The sequence below is a fragment of the Phodopus roborovskii genome, unplaced genomic scaffold (assembly GCF_943737965.1).
Source record: "Phodopus roborovskii unplaced genomic scaffold, PHOROB, whole genome shotgun sequence".
In the NCBI taxonomy this organism is placed as follows: domain Eukaryota; kingdom Metazoa; phylum Chordata; class Mammalia; order Rodentia; family Cricetidae; genus Phodopus; species Phodopus roborovskii.
The window spans coordinates 4,890,943-4,905,256 of NW_026125281.1; the positions used below are offsets into that span (position 1 = coordinate 4,890,943).

Below are 14,314 nucleotides of genomic sequence, written 5' to 3' on the forward strand. Positions count from 1 at the left end.
TTGAGGATGAGTTGCCTCTCTGGCACTTAATTCCCAGGGTGCGGAGGGAGGGGGGTGGACAGGGACAGAATGAGAATGTTCTAATGAGGCTACTGTGGCTATTGACTAACTTGATTATTTTTAACAGACTGAGGTACAGATTCTCTTTCTTTCTTTCTTTCTTTCTTTCTTTCTTTCTTTCTTTCTTTCTTTCTTTCTTTCTGACACTCAGTCGTTGAACATGAGCCGCCCAGATCTGCGCTAGCTGTTGTCCTTTTGATATATCATAATTTCTGAGTGTTGCTTTGTTCTGCTGCAGAATTGGCCCATTATTTATGTTGCATTAAGGTGCCACTATTCTTTGCCCGCCAGTTGTCAAGTGAGAAAGGCTGCCTTTTGTTTGCCAGTGCATTCAGCCATGTTATTATTATTGTTATTTTATTTCTAAACTAAATCTAAAAAGACCAGAGCAAGAAGCACAATCATGGGCTGTCTTCCTCCAGCCCACCTCCAGGTCTCTCTGTGTCAATCACACAAAGTGGGAGGGACAGGGCTGCACTCCACAAGCACTCCTGGGCTAAGTGAGTTGCGGACATTGTTCTACTCTCTCATTAGCTTCCAGGTCCAATCTCCTCCCAGGATCCCGCCATGCACACGTATCTAGATGCAGATTCTAACCACCTCCTGGTTTCTCTGTGTCGACGCGCCGGCTCAGAAAACTCTTAAATTAGTCAGAAAGATGAGCAAGATTAAGTATCCAAGTCCAGTGGTTTCAGGTCAGGGTTGTTTTTTTTTTGTTTTGTTTTGTTTTAAAATGTGAAATTCTGCCCATGCATATCAGAAATAGTCCTTCAGGGCTGGTGATGCAGCTTGTGAGTTTGTGGTAGAGGACTATGTAGAATGTTCAACGGTCTAGGTTTTAACCCCTAGTATCACACACAAAATCAGTTTTAAAAAATGCATTTTTCTGTTACTAGCTGGGAATGAAGAGTTTGACTTAAAAACCGAACAGTCTAGAGTGTGGATAATTTTGCATTGTCAAAATAGCTAGAGCACGAGTTAGAATTATTCCAGACAGAGACAGAGACTGAGGTGCCATCACAAAGGCAGAAAGACGTACAGATTCAGTGGGTTAAGATTTACCACCTATGCAATCCATACACTTACACTTTGTTATTTACACCGTCAATTGCCTTTTAACAGAAGAGCCAAGGCTGGTCAATGGAGAAAGAAAAATCACGGTAGCAAACAGTCCCGGAGCAGGTAGCAGCCACAGATGAAAGAAGAGAGTGGGATCCTGAGCTCGCACGATATTAAAGCTAAGTTGAAATGAGAAATGTAAGAGGTGAAAACACAAAAACTACTAAGAAAGAAAACACAGGTAAATCTCCATGAGATCGGATCTGGCCAGAGGAGCTACTGATACAATGGCAAGTGTACAATCAACAAAATATAAAATAAAAAGTTGTGAGCCTTGGAGAACACTATGCATAATAAAGATGACATCCAAAAGAAGAGAAATAGGTGTAAGCAAGGCATTTGGTTAAAGGATTGCAGTAAGATTTATATATATATATATATCTTAAGACGCAATAAGATATCCAAACCCCAAATGAGCAAAGAGTCTGAATAGGCATTTCTCCAGCAGAAGTTATGAAAGGACACAGATGGTCAATGTCATCATCAAAGAAATGCAAGGGTAAACTACAATGAGATGCTGTCTCACACCCTCGAGCTAAAAGAGTAATGTGTGCTGGCAGGATATGGGGAAATCTGAACCTGCAGACCCTCTGCTAAGGGTGCAAGATGGTCATCCACTTCCCAAATAGTCTACAAGTTCTCCGAAAGTGTTAACCATGAGCTATCACCTCATCCAACAGTTCTACTCCCAAGTATACACAAAGACAAGCAAAAACAGAAGTCCACACAAAGGTTGTACATAAATAAAGGTTCCCAGCAACATGATACATAATAGCCAAAACCCAGAACAGTTGATGTGTCCATCAACTGGTGAACAGAAACAAAAATGGCAAATTCTTACAGAGTATTGGTCACAATATAGAATGGAATGTCATATCCACACAGGTTTGCCACAGATGTACTTTGAACACATGGTAAGGGGAAGAAGCAACCCTGAATATTATGGGATCCAACTGATAAGAAATGTCCAGAAAAGCCAGGCGGTGGTGGTGCACGCCTTTAATCTCAGCACTTGCGAGGCAGATGCAGGTGGATCTCTATGAGTTCTGAGACCAGCCTGGTCTACAAAGCTACACAGAGAAACCCTGTCTTGAAAAAAGAAAAACCCCAAACACTCCAAAAACCAAAACAAACCAAAAACCCATGAAATGTCCAAAATAAATGAAGCTAGATGCAGAATTAAAGGACTGTTGGCCGTTTGTTACGTAGCCGTCTCTCACGGTTTAACGCAGCAGCGTACAGAGCTTCACCCAGACAGGCTTAATGTTGACTAAGACAGGATTTAGGATAAAACTCCAAGAGCCTCTCTCCAGGAAGACAGCAATTTATAAATCAGCTCCCCTGGGATATGCCTACTAAATCAGCTATTAATCCAGTTAATTATACACATCCCCAATTTGTCAAAATGATGAATGTCAGCTATTTGATAGATTTTTTTTTTTTTTTTGGTATAGAAAAACCCATAGACTAATGCATACTACTTCCCATCAGTCTGTTGGCATTTTGTGATGGGTTTAACAAATGAACAATAAATTAGAGATCTCCCTCTATTTTAGACAGAACACACACTTCTGTCCACCCAGTGCCAATACTCAGTCCTTCTCAGTCGTTAGACCCTAAGTCTAACTACTCAGTGGTTCAGCAATACAGGGACAGCTACAAAGTAACAGGCTGCCCACGGCTGTGCAGTGTGGAGAACCCAATGTTGCACTCCTGTATTCCAGGGTTCTCGCAAGCTCCTGGCACTGCCCACCCTCCCTCACTAAGCCTTTCCTGACTCCCCCTCGGCTCTCCCAGCTGCTCCTCTCTCCCAGAGCCCCAGCCCTGCTGGCCACAAGCTCAGCTTCCCTGCCAGTGACTGCATTAACAGTTGCCTGTCTTCAAGCCGTCATCTGATGTTCCTGCTTCATTGTTCCTGCACTCAGACGGCTGAAATCCCTGATGTATGCAGGGTGGCAGTCCATTAAGACCAAGGGGCTTTCGTGTTGTATTTTCCTTGTTGCAAACGGAAAAATGGACGAGGGAAGGAAGGGTACTTGACAGAGGCCACCATGAAGATAAGATGGCTTACGAATGCCAGGGTGTTCTTTTTAAAATCATCAAAAAGATTAAAAGGACAGCAGTGGAGAAGTAGTTCCTTCTGGAAATCCTCTCGAAAGGTTCAGTTTAATAAAATAATCTCTCCAAGAATAATACCTTTCTTGAATTTTTTGGGAGTTGATGATAAGAATCGTTGAATATACATTTTTATATTATCGACAGTCTCCAGACCCAGGGAAGAAAGGTACCAACCAAGTGCCAATGTCTAGTTGTAAACAATTGGCATTATTATTTTTTTTTTTTTAAGCAAAAGCTTTCTATTTATAAGCCTGTTACTGGGAAAGAGGTAAAATGACACATTAATACGAACCTTATCTGTAAGCATGGATCTACCACAAGTGTGGCTTGGCAATGAATCCCTCGCAGTTTTATTGCTAGGAGAGAAATAATGGAAGTGACAGGGTGCTTCACAGGAAAACAGTCTTCCTGGCTGGCGAAGAGCAGCCTCGGTTTTAAGATGCAAATGTGCACATTCGGGGACAGTTCTACAGCATGCTTCTTAGGTGTCTGAACAGAAAGCAAGTAGCACAGACGACCCGCATGAGAACAGACACTAGTTTCTCAGACATTACATGCTGCTTTGGAGAAAAAGATGTAAAATGTTTCTGCTCATCACTAGTTTATAAGCTGGTAGCACAAGAAATATTTAAGCACATTCTCCAGGTAAGCATGGTGGCACAGGCTAACACCAGGAGGCTGAGGCAAGAGGATGAGAAGTTCAAGGCCACTCTGGGACACATAATAAAGTCTGACCCCTCACCCCAATTTAAAAGAATACTCTTCCAGACCATGCGAATACACAAGCACGCACCAGTAACAAAAGCATCGTGAAAGTAGCTTTTTTTTTTATTCAGTTTCTTCATTCAGCTGTCAAGTTTGTGATCTTTCATACGGATATAAAATTCCTCTATTTCCCAGCCCCGCCCACTCCATGCAGAAGCATCTCTCTGCATGGAGGATTTGCAGCCACTTCCAAGCATCTAGCTTTGGCTTCACTTTGTCTTACAGCGATGGGCACCTTCCAAACAGGGCACCTAGAATGCACACTTGTCTACCACAGCCCCAGACCAACTCTCAGATGCGTCCCGAGAAGAAGTAGCATCTCTACTTTGTGCTTTCTATTGTCACACCCAAGGATTGGTCTCTGGATCAACCGAGGGCTGGAGGAAGTAGAGAGTTGTGTGAATGTGTAGGCAAGGATGGCGGTTTCCTTTTAGAAGCAGCAGCGCTAAGTGCAGGATCTGGAGCAGGAAGTCGGTACAGGTGCACCTCTGAGTTTCTGCTTCATGGGCAAGCACAGTGCCAGCCCAAGCCACTCCAGGACAGCAGGGGCCATGCTGACTGTTCTTGTGGGGCTGCAAACCTAGCTGTGTGTGCCACATGGGCCTGAGGCAGGGTTACCTGTGAGGGGCTTCTGCTGATATGCTGGTAGGCCTCCCTCCACATTCTCAAAGACTCATCTGTAAAGCTCCTGAGTTCCAGAAGGTTCTGTGAATAGGGGCTGGGGCTGGCTGACATTCAGTAGTGAACTATAAGGTAACTAAATACACACATAGACTAGATATCTGTCACCCTCTTTATAAGTGATCACACACACACACACACACACACAGTGGCAAAAGGAAAATTGTTTAGATCAATTAAATTGAGTTTCTCAGGCAAAATAAATCAAAACCCTGGTCTGCAGTAAATACAGCTTACTGAAGCAGAATAGGTTCAGAAATCCTCGAGCGACAAGTGGATCAGACGCTAATTATACAGAAGTGAGGCGTAAGGAAGGTTCCAACACAGCCCAGAGTCAGTTGGTGATAGCTTACCTGGCTGACTGTTTACACACGGATCAGTGAGCTGGCTACAGCACTTTTTATAAACAGCTGAAGTTAGTTATTCTCATAAAAAATCTAGAGTCCTTCCTGGTCTATTAGACCCACAGCAGGCATCTGCCCAAACTCAATACTTCTTAGAATATATTATTTAACAACTCTCTCTCTCTCTCCAACCCTATGTATACATGGATTCAACCAGTTGTTGAATGAAAACAAAATATCAAAATATTCAAAAAAACATCATTACTGAACAGATGTTTTTGCTATTATTTTTTAAAACAATGCAGTATAGCTACTTATGGAGCATTTGTGGTCCACTAAGTGTTATATCCAAAGAAGATTTAAAGGATCGTGGAGGATGTACAAAGCTTTATGCAAATGCCATGGCATTTTATATGAGGAATAAGCATCTAAAGATTTGGATATTTGTGAGCGTGTGTGTCCTAAGCAACTCACTCAGACACAAGGCAGAGCTGTACACACAATGACACAGGCACGTACACACACACACACACACACACACACACACAAACACACATCACACATACACACGCACACATGCCTCTACATCCAGAACCACGCATGCACACATAACCCAAATACTGAGGTTTTGTTGCCTTAAGTCAAGGTGTACAGAGAGAGAGAGAGAGAGAGAGAGAGAGAGAGAGAGAGAGAGAGAGAGAGAGAGACCTGGCACACTTGCTTAAAGCCACTGCAGCGACATGCCTTCCTGACACCTGGATCTTAGCCCTGGCATAGAGAGCTGACGCAAACCCCAGGAAACGGTCAGAACCAGTGCATGGATAAGCAGCCACGTTTCCTGCCATCTCATCCTACCTACCGTTGAGGTAGACCTCGGAGGGTGAGGCGGGCTACGCTCAGGGAATTACAGCTCTTGCTTCAAGGCTGACAACGGCCACCTTGCTGCTGCTGTTTCTTAGTTATAAAAGTTGAAAGTAACAACAGAAGTAATGGGCGGGCTCATACCATCCATCATACCATTTCAAAGACGGAGCGTGCACTTTTTAAAGCATCACTTTCAGGACTAGCTTGAGGACTAATTATGAAAGCATCGCACAGTGGAACGAAGAGGAAATGCCATAGTTACAGTTGTAAGGTAGTTATGGAAGGCCCCACGGGACTCTGGGCTGGCTGGAATTCCTTGAGACTTGCGTTTTCCCTACCAAAACCATGCTGTATCTAGATGGCCATGCTAGGCGACTGCTTGTTCATTTTGGTATTTGGGACTGGACCTAGGCCTTGCACATGGCAGGTGAGTTGCTCACTTTTTCTCTTTGATTCCACTCAGTTTGTGTTCTGACTCATCTCAGGAAAGTCATACAGTGCTCGTGATTCAGAGACTAGCTGGCTTCCGACACTTTCTTCATCTTTGGTGTGTAATGGTATTTATGTTCAGGACTTGTGCCAACTTCAGAGAAGGCTTACGATAATTTTAGAGTTGAGAGCTAACCAAATCTGTGACAGCTCAACTCTGCATGGTAGTGATAGGGAAACGGAGGCTTAGCTAGGATCACAGAGCACTATAAGATCAGAGCCAGGAGCAAAACCCCAACGACCATGTTTCGTGACCTTCAGTTCTGGTGGTGACAAGGACTCTCTCTGCAGTCAAATGAAACCCCTCACCCACAGGTTGTGGTAATACTGCATCCAGACCAGCTTGGCCCAAATGCCCACTCAAATGGGGTGTGGCGTGGAAATGCCTCAGCTTCGGTAAGACAGCACTAATGATGCATGTTTTATTTTTTTAAAATAAAGTCTCTTCATTCTACTTAACACCTAAAACATATTCCTTCTAACACATTTGTAGAGCTAATGGCCATCCTTATAAGCCTAGCTTTATTCCCTAGTTGTTTGGTGACGTTTTAAATAACAGAGGAGAGCTATGTGCTACTATCTGCAATCCTTGCCTGGCTATCTCATCAAAGATGAAATATACGGCCACCCGACTGACCCCGGAAGAGGGAACATGAAAGGGAGGAAGAGACAAAGAAGGAGAGAATTAGAATCAGGTTGTAGTTTGCCATGGTGGCACACACCATTAACCCCAGCATCCAGGAGGCAGAGACAGGAGGATGTCTATGAGTTTGAGGCCACCTTGATCTACACAGTGAGTTCCAGGACAACCAGGACTGACTGCATAGTGAGACCCATGGTTTCCAGAGGGAAGAGTCAGAACTCCTACAGGGCCATCTTTGCTGACAGCTGCAAGAAAAGTGCTTATACAGGACATTCGGGGAAGCCCATTTTGGCCTTAGACAGGCAAATGAGAGAGTATCAGTCCGTTTCTCTGATGCACATTCTCAACTTACTTGTAGGTCTCACACGTTCAGGTTCTACAAATCTGAGAGAGGGTCACTGATTAAAAGTCCATGAGACCAATGGCCTTTAGGACAACACTTGGATCTTCCCTCTTCTGCTCAGTTTGCTCATGGTAATAAGACAACCTTTTCTCCACCAATTTCCTTTCCACTGACTGCTTCCAATACCCACTGAGCAGACAGATGTTTGTCCAACAACAATAACAGTCTCTATAGATACTTAAAAACTAGCAGATTCCATACAACAAATAGGAGATCTAAACTGTATGTTACCTTTACCTCACAAGCTGTTAATGGTAAATACATTTGATATCCTCTTACACACACACACACACACACACACACACACACACACACACACACACGGAAAAATCGCCCCAATAAGTGAATCACAGATCTGGGTAGATCATTTGCAGAAAGAAATAAATGTAACAAAAAACCATGTAAAAAATTAGTAAAGACGTGACTTGTGTTATAGTCAGCAAAATCACCAGGCAACAAAACAGACTGGGACATAGCTGCAGCATAGTACGTAAAATGGAACCGGAGAAGAACAGTTTCAACCACCTGCCAACATGAAGAAAACACGCATCGCTCGTGAGACTAGGAAGACGCCAAAGCATCCCTTGGCCTGAGTAAGAAGCAAGAGCAAAGCATCAGCCTCCTTCTGCAAATGGCATTCCGTTTCCTTTTGGGTCTGTCATCAACAGGTGTTACTATGGCGACTGTCCTATAGTTAAGAAGTAGCAAAGGTAAGAAAACTATACACAACCACTACAGGAAGAAATCGGAAAGATGCATTGTAGCAAAATGGACCTCACACCCAGAGCAACCAGGGACTTGGTATGCCGTCTCAACAGGCCTTTTATGTTGTTTGAAAGGGATGCTACAAGCAGAGGGCCCAATGGCTTGGGAGCAGGGTCCAGTGTCAGTCAGGGGCAGCCGTGTCCCTGAATTTGTCCTAGGCACGGCTCTAGAATTCTACTCCAAGTGCAGCTCATCTCTGACAGCATTGCGGGAGGGGAAGTTACTGTGTGTCTGTTACAACAAAACTTCTAGAAGAGGAATGGCTTCAGTATTATAGTTCTGTATCTTGTACACAGTACATTTTTCTCTGCCTTCTTCCTTCAGATCAAGAAGCTGGGGACGGCATGGGGATTCCTCCCTTCGAGGTTACAGGTGAAACATGGCTCTGAAATACCTTGACTTCAGACTCACAGATTCCAGGACTGTGAGAAGAACTAGTAAAACAGCTATGTGTGTGCGTGTGCGTGTGCGTGTGTGTGCGCGTGTGTATGTGTGTGTAGTGTTTGAGTCCATGTGTTTATGTATGTCTGGGTATGCACACATGTATGAACATGAGAGGGCCAGAGGTTGATGTTAACCATCTTTCGCCCTCTCCTGTGCCTTTCCACCTTAACTTTTAAGACAAGTTCATTGAAATTGGGGCTCACAGGAAGGCTAGCCCAGTTGACTAGTGAGCTCTGGGGACCTGTCTGTCTTCCCTGACTTTGGTCCTGGGTTATGATGCTGCCATCCAGCTCTTCCTATGGGTGCTGGGGATGCAAACTCAGGTCCTCATGCTTTACCCATCCAGCCATCTCTCTAGCCTTAACAACTGTTTATGAAGAAGACCCCTCCCCTGGAGTTACAGGAGAAGAGTGGCCAGTTCTGTGGGAAGGGAAGGATTAGTCTGAATCACCCAGTTCCTGGTTTATGCCATCCATGGTAGTCACAGGAAATGGCTGTGGTAGATGAAGCCTGGACTTCTGGGACCTCACACAGGACGTCATCCTGATTCATAGTTCAAAGGATTCTCCTTGGTACCTTCCTTTCCCATCACCCCTCGGCCATGTCATCTGCTCACATTCCTGGGCCCTACAATGTGTCTGAGCATTCCCGTCCATCACCTGCATCTCCTCCTCCCCTCGTTCAAGCCTTCCTAAGGCTTCAGTAGTCTGTAGTGCCATCCTCTGTAGGAGCCGTCTCTGAGGGCCCTGCCTCACAAGTCTCCAGTATAGGGGTTCTTTCCTCCTTCCTTCCTTCCTTCCTTCCTTCCTCCCTCCCTCTCTCCCTCCCTCCTTTCTTTCCGCACAGTGCTGGTTAAAAGCATTCTGACATGCTTTTGTACTCACTTGCTTTTGCAAAGCCCTCCCTACCCTACTGTGCTGTAGCCTCCAGAAGTGGGGCACAGTTATCTCTTCAAACTCGATACACAGAAAGTCCCCAGGGGCTTTTGCTAAATAGTATTTTACCAGAGACCTAAAAATATAAAATCGATGAGCTCTTTATTCAGTTAAAAGCACTTCATGAGGTAGAGGGAAAAAAAAAAAAAAAAGTCTGAGGTACACAACGGCAGTGCCTGGAAAGTGCTTTCCTCCATAGTGAATTCGTGGCTACTTTCAGCTCATTATTACTCCCAGTGATACGTGATTAATCTGTCACACGCAGAAACTATAGACTTCCATTAGCTTCAGCAAACCCTCGCAGCTACAACCATCACAGGTGTGTGTTTAGAAGGGGCCGCCTTCCTGGTCCATGGAGACAGAGAGTAATCAGAGGGAGCCTAAGGTAGAGGGAGGAGGGGATGCTTAGTTGTGGGTGAGGTGGCAGGGTAGCGGAGTCACTGAAAGCTGCTTCTGGGTCCATGAGAATGTTCTAAAACTGACTGAAATGATTGTGTAACTCTGGCTATACCGACGGCAGCCACTGTGCCGGGCACTTGAGATGAATGCATGCATGACACAAAAAATGCTCTCTGTAACTTGCTTTAAAAAAAAAAAAAAAAACAATGGAGTCTCACAGGGGATGGGGGTAAAACAGAACACAGCCCTCTGAATCAACCCAGCAAGACACGTATGAGCTCACAGAGACTGAAGCAGCAAGGGCAGGGTAGACATGGGTCTACGCCACATCATCTGCATGTACGTGTACACACACACACACACACACACACACACAGGTAATGCATGCATATGTATAAGCTATATGTACATATACATGCACGAGGTGTCCGCTTGGTATTTTTACGGGACTCCTGACTATGAGGATGAGTGGGTCTCTGACTCTATTGCCTGCTCCTGGGACTCTCTTCCTCCTGTTGTTCCAACTTCAGCACGCAAGTTTTTGCTTTTTTTTTTATTATACTTTATTTTGTCATGCTTCGTTGTTGTCTCTTAGAAGCCTGTTCTTCTCTAATGAGAGACAGAATGGGAGCAGATCTGGAGGGGAGGAGGAGCTGGGAGGGGAAACTGTAAACACATTGTGTGAGAAAATAATCAATTTTCTTTAAAAAAAAAAAAAAAAAAAAGGAATGATGTCTTACATACAGTTTCTGTTGCTGTGATGAAATCCCACGACCAAAAGCAAGTTGAGGAGGGAAAGGGTTTATTTGGCTTACACTTCTATATTGCTGTTCATCACTGAAGGAAGTCAGGACTAGAACCTGGAGGCAGGAGCTGATGCAGAGGCCATGGAGGGGTGCTGTTTACTGGCTTGCTCGGCCTGCTTTCTGAGAGAACCCAGGACCAGCAACCCAGGCATGGCACCGTCCAGAATGAGCTGGGCCCTTCCTCATCAATCACTAATTAATTAAATGCCCCACAGGCTTGCCTATAGCCCAATCTTACCGAGGTATTCTGTTGATTAAGGTTCTTTCCTCTCAGATGACTCTAGCTTGTATCAAGCTGACATAAAACTATTCGGCACAAGTGGTTTATTAAATTCATCATAGTTCACAAAACTGCCGCTAAAGCACATATGCACACAGGCAAATAAAACAGACCTCTTCTTCGAAGAGAACACAAAACTGCCACAGCCTGCGATGTGTGTGTCTCCTAAAGAAAAGCTGACAGGTCAGGTCCACTCACCTTGTCTGTTGCCCAGGTGGAGCGGAGAAATTAGACAACACGTCCCTGTTTGCTCTTCTTCTCTGTCATTACAGAGTTCAGCCAGCTATAATCTAATGAGGAACTTAGATACTCATCGGTCGAAGAGATCCAAGAAGGGAACCCTACAACCCAGACAGTGAAGGCCATGATGGTTCTATACGTAGCGATCTCTGGGCTAAGCCAGGACAGTCGCACCTGTCAGGGTTCCACGACACACAACGCCGTAACGTAACAAGCGTTTTGAGCAAGTAAGGCAGGTAGAGAATGGGCAGCCTGGCCCTTATGCTGATGGTGTCTTGTATTTACCATGTAGCATGTGGTTGCTTTGTCATCTCTTCCCAGGGAGGTTTGCAGGGAAGGAGCTGGTGGCTGATGGACTTTGTTTACCCCAGACCCCACAACTTTCTTACCACCCTTGGGCAAGCATCACGGTAGCCCGTATTGAAGCATTCAGCAGAGAGGTAAGTACGGGTTTATGACAGATGGACCTACCTTACAGCCTCATACTATTAAAGACCCGTTTTGTTTCGCATCTTTTGGTGACATCTTTGGGCATCGTTCACTGGGAAGAATGATACACTCTGTGGGTTATCTTATGACTGACCATTATCTCTCCTTGAAGTTCCTTGTCAAAGGACTCGATCTGGAGCGAACCCAACGTAACCCTCACTTAAACAGTAGCAGCAGTCTTTAACATCAGTAGGTGCTTGCCTCTGGGATATATCCGGACTTTTTGATGTCTATCTCATAGCTAACTCTCTCTTCTGACATAAGCACAAACGTCACTTTTATCCGGGAAGAGTAGGAAACAATCTCTTTCTGCAACATGTCCTTATAATGATCATGCACTCCAAAAAATTATGGGCTCTATGCTAGTGGAGTCCGATGATTAGTCACTGAGTTCAGTGTATAATTGGGAAGCTTCTAGCTACGTGTCATTACCCAAGATAAAATACGGAGAGAACTATGCAAATATACAAAGATACTCTCAGAGGCCAGCATGCTAGCATACAATAACACAGCAGCAACAAAACCTCCCAAAAGAAATGCCCACGTGTGCTACTGCTGACAGCTCTGGTAAGGAGGCAGCCCCCCCCCGCCCCCCACCCAGCTCTCACACTCTCCACCTGCCCTGGCTTTTCCCAACACATGGTACTGCCCTGCATATGGAGATGCTTATAGAACCACACCTGGAAAGTTTCTCTTCCAACGTGTCTCTACCATTCTTGGATAGGAGCGCTCTTCTCCTGTCTTTAAGTTCCATGCAGTGTCACTCATGGGATGCTCCATTACCTGCTCTGCAAAGGGAGTGAATTATTCTAGCCCGACCCCCATATTTCCAGCACATAGCTCTTTCTCTCCCTTAGGGAGCTGAAGTGACTGCTCGAAAGCATCCGCTGCAGAAATGCTTCTTTAAGGGGTGGGGCTGCCCTCTGGGGGACACACGGCCCTTTTCTATTCTCTTTTGGGGCGAGGGGGGGAGGCATGCGCAAGCCACTGTGGCCTATGCTTCTGGGTTCCATTTTAGGACAAATAAAGCCTGGCCTCCAGCCTGCCTTCTGCTAGTCATGTAGTGTTTGAACCTCACCTGCCAGTGATTTTATCTCTTAATGTCTCAGAGCTCACAGAAAAGCCCTAGGAGTGTCTTTACCAGAGTTTTCATCAAGACTCCCTGTTCTTCTCTATAGGAATGCACACACCGACTAGACAGCTGTAAAAAGTGGTGTTGAGACTACACTTTATCTCCCTGCCCGGATAACATGTCGGGTCATCCGGCGACAGTCTCCGTAGGTCAGCACTGCCTGGCAGTGCGTAACGAAGGTGACCTCACGTGGGCTGGATTGTTAACAATTCAGCCAAGGTTATATTCGCAGGCCTGAAAACAGAATGAAGGACTGGGACGCTTGGGACCCTGGCTAACGGCTTTATTAGTTCATTTCCGGTATCACTTTTCAGCAGGGTGACTAGAAAATTAATATGGGCAGGCCGAGTATAAAATTAATATATGCCACATACTGTGATCCTGCGCAGTAAATCTAATCGCACACTGAGCCAGAAGAGATAATAGAAGATAAGGCACACACTGATTGATTTTCTTCATCAAAACCGGCACGATTTCATACGAGGAAAACCCCGTCATTAAAAAGACAGCACATCTACGAGTGGGTTTTTATGTGGCTCGTGTCCTAATCTAATGTCCTACAGAGCGACAGTAACCCACTAAACACCAAGTTTTCATTCATCTACACCTTAGATCTTCTTAATATTTTTCTAGTCATTCATCTATGCGTAAAAGCTTTTAATGTACAGTCAGAAATGATTTAATCACAACTACATGTGGATTTGAATAATCCCCCATGGGGGGGGAACCAAAAAGGGATTATAATTACGTCTAATAGTGTTTGAAGTCAAATAATTGAGAAGAAACATTGTCATATACTTCTCTACAAATAGGGAAACTGAGGCTCTGGGGTTTACTAATACTCTGAGGACTGGCACTCTAGCCAGAGAACCAACTTTCTGCTAATTATGCACCTGGAGATTGGGTTGTCACCACTGAGCACCTACTGTGTAACAAACCCCATGTTGGGACTTGGGACACAGGTCATTGCTCTCCTGTTCTGATGTCTCTGACCCAATTTAACATAAGACCAAATCATCAAATGCACATGGAAGTCTACATACACATTTAATTTTACAATTTAATAAACAATACACCTATAAATACAGCCCCCCTCCAAGCCACTAAGGAAAGCTGCTTTAATTGTTCCCTTCAAAACCTAAGTACATGGCTTATTATCCCTCCTCAGTGCTCAAACTAAACAGAACAAGGGCGCTTCAATTAAAGTTGAGACCCCAGATTAAACATGTCCTTTCACATTTTGTAATACAGCATTTAATCTTCTAGCAAACGGGTAAGGCTTTCATTACAGAAATGAGTCTACTTCGTGTGCCCAAATGTCATGATTTATCTATTGAA

At 44.6% G+C, this 14,314-nt stretch overlaps 1 protein-coding gene across 1 annotated transcript in view; it reads right to left on the minus strand.

Moving 5' to 3' along the window:
- Pag1 (phosphoprotein membrane anchor with glycosphingolipid microdomains 1) overlaps positions 1-14,314 on the minus strand; it is a 103,712-nt gene that overhangs the window by 40,435 nt on the left and 48,963 nt on the right. The window lies entirely within an intron of this gene.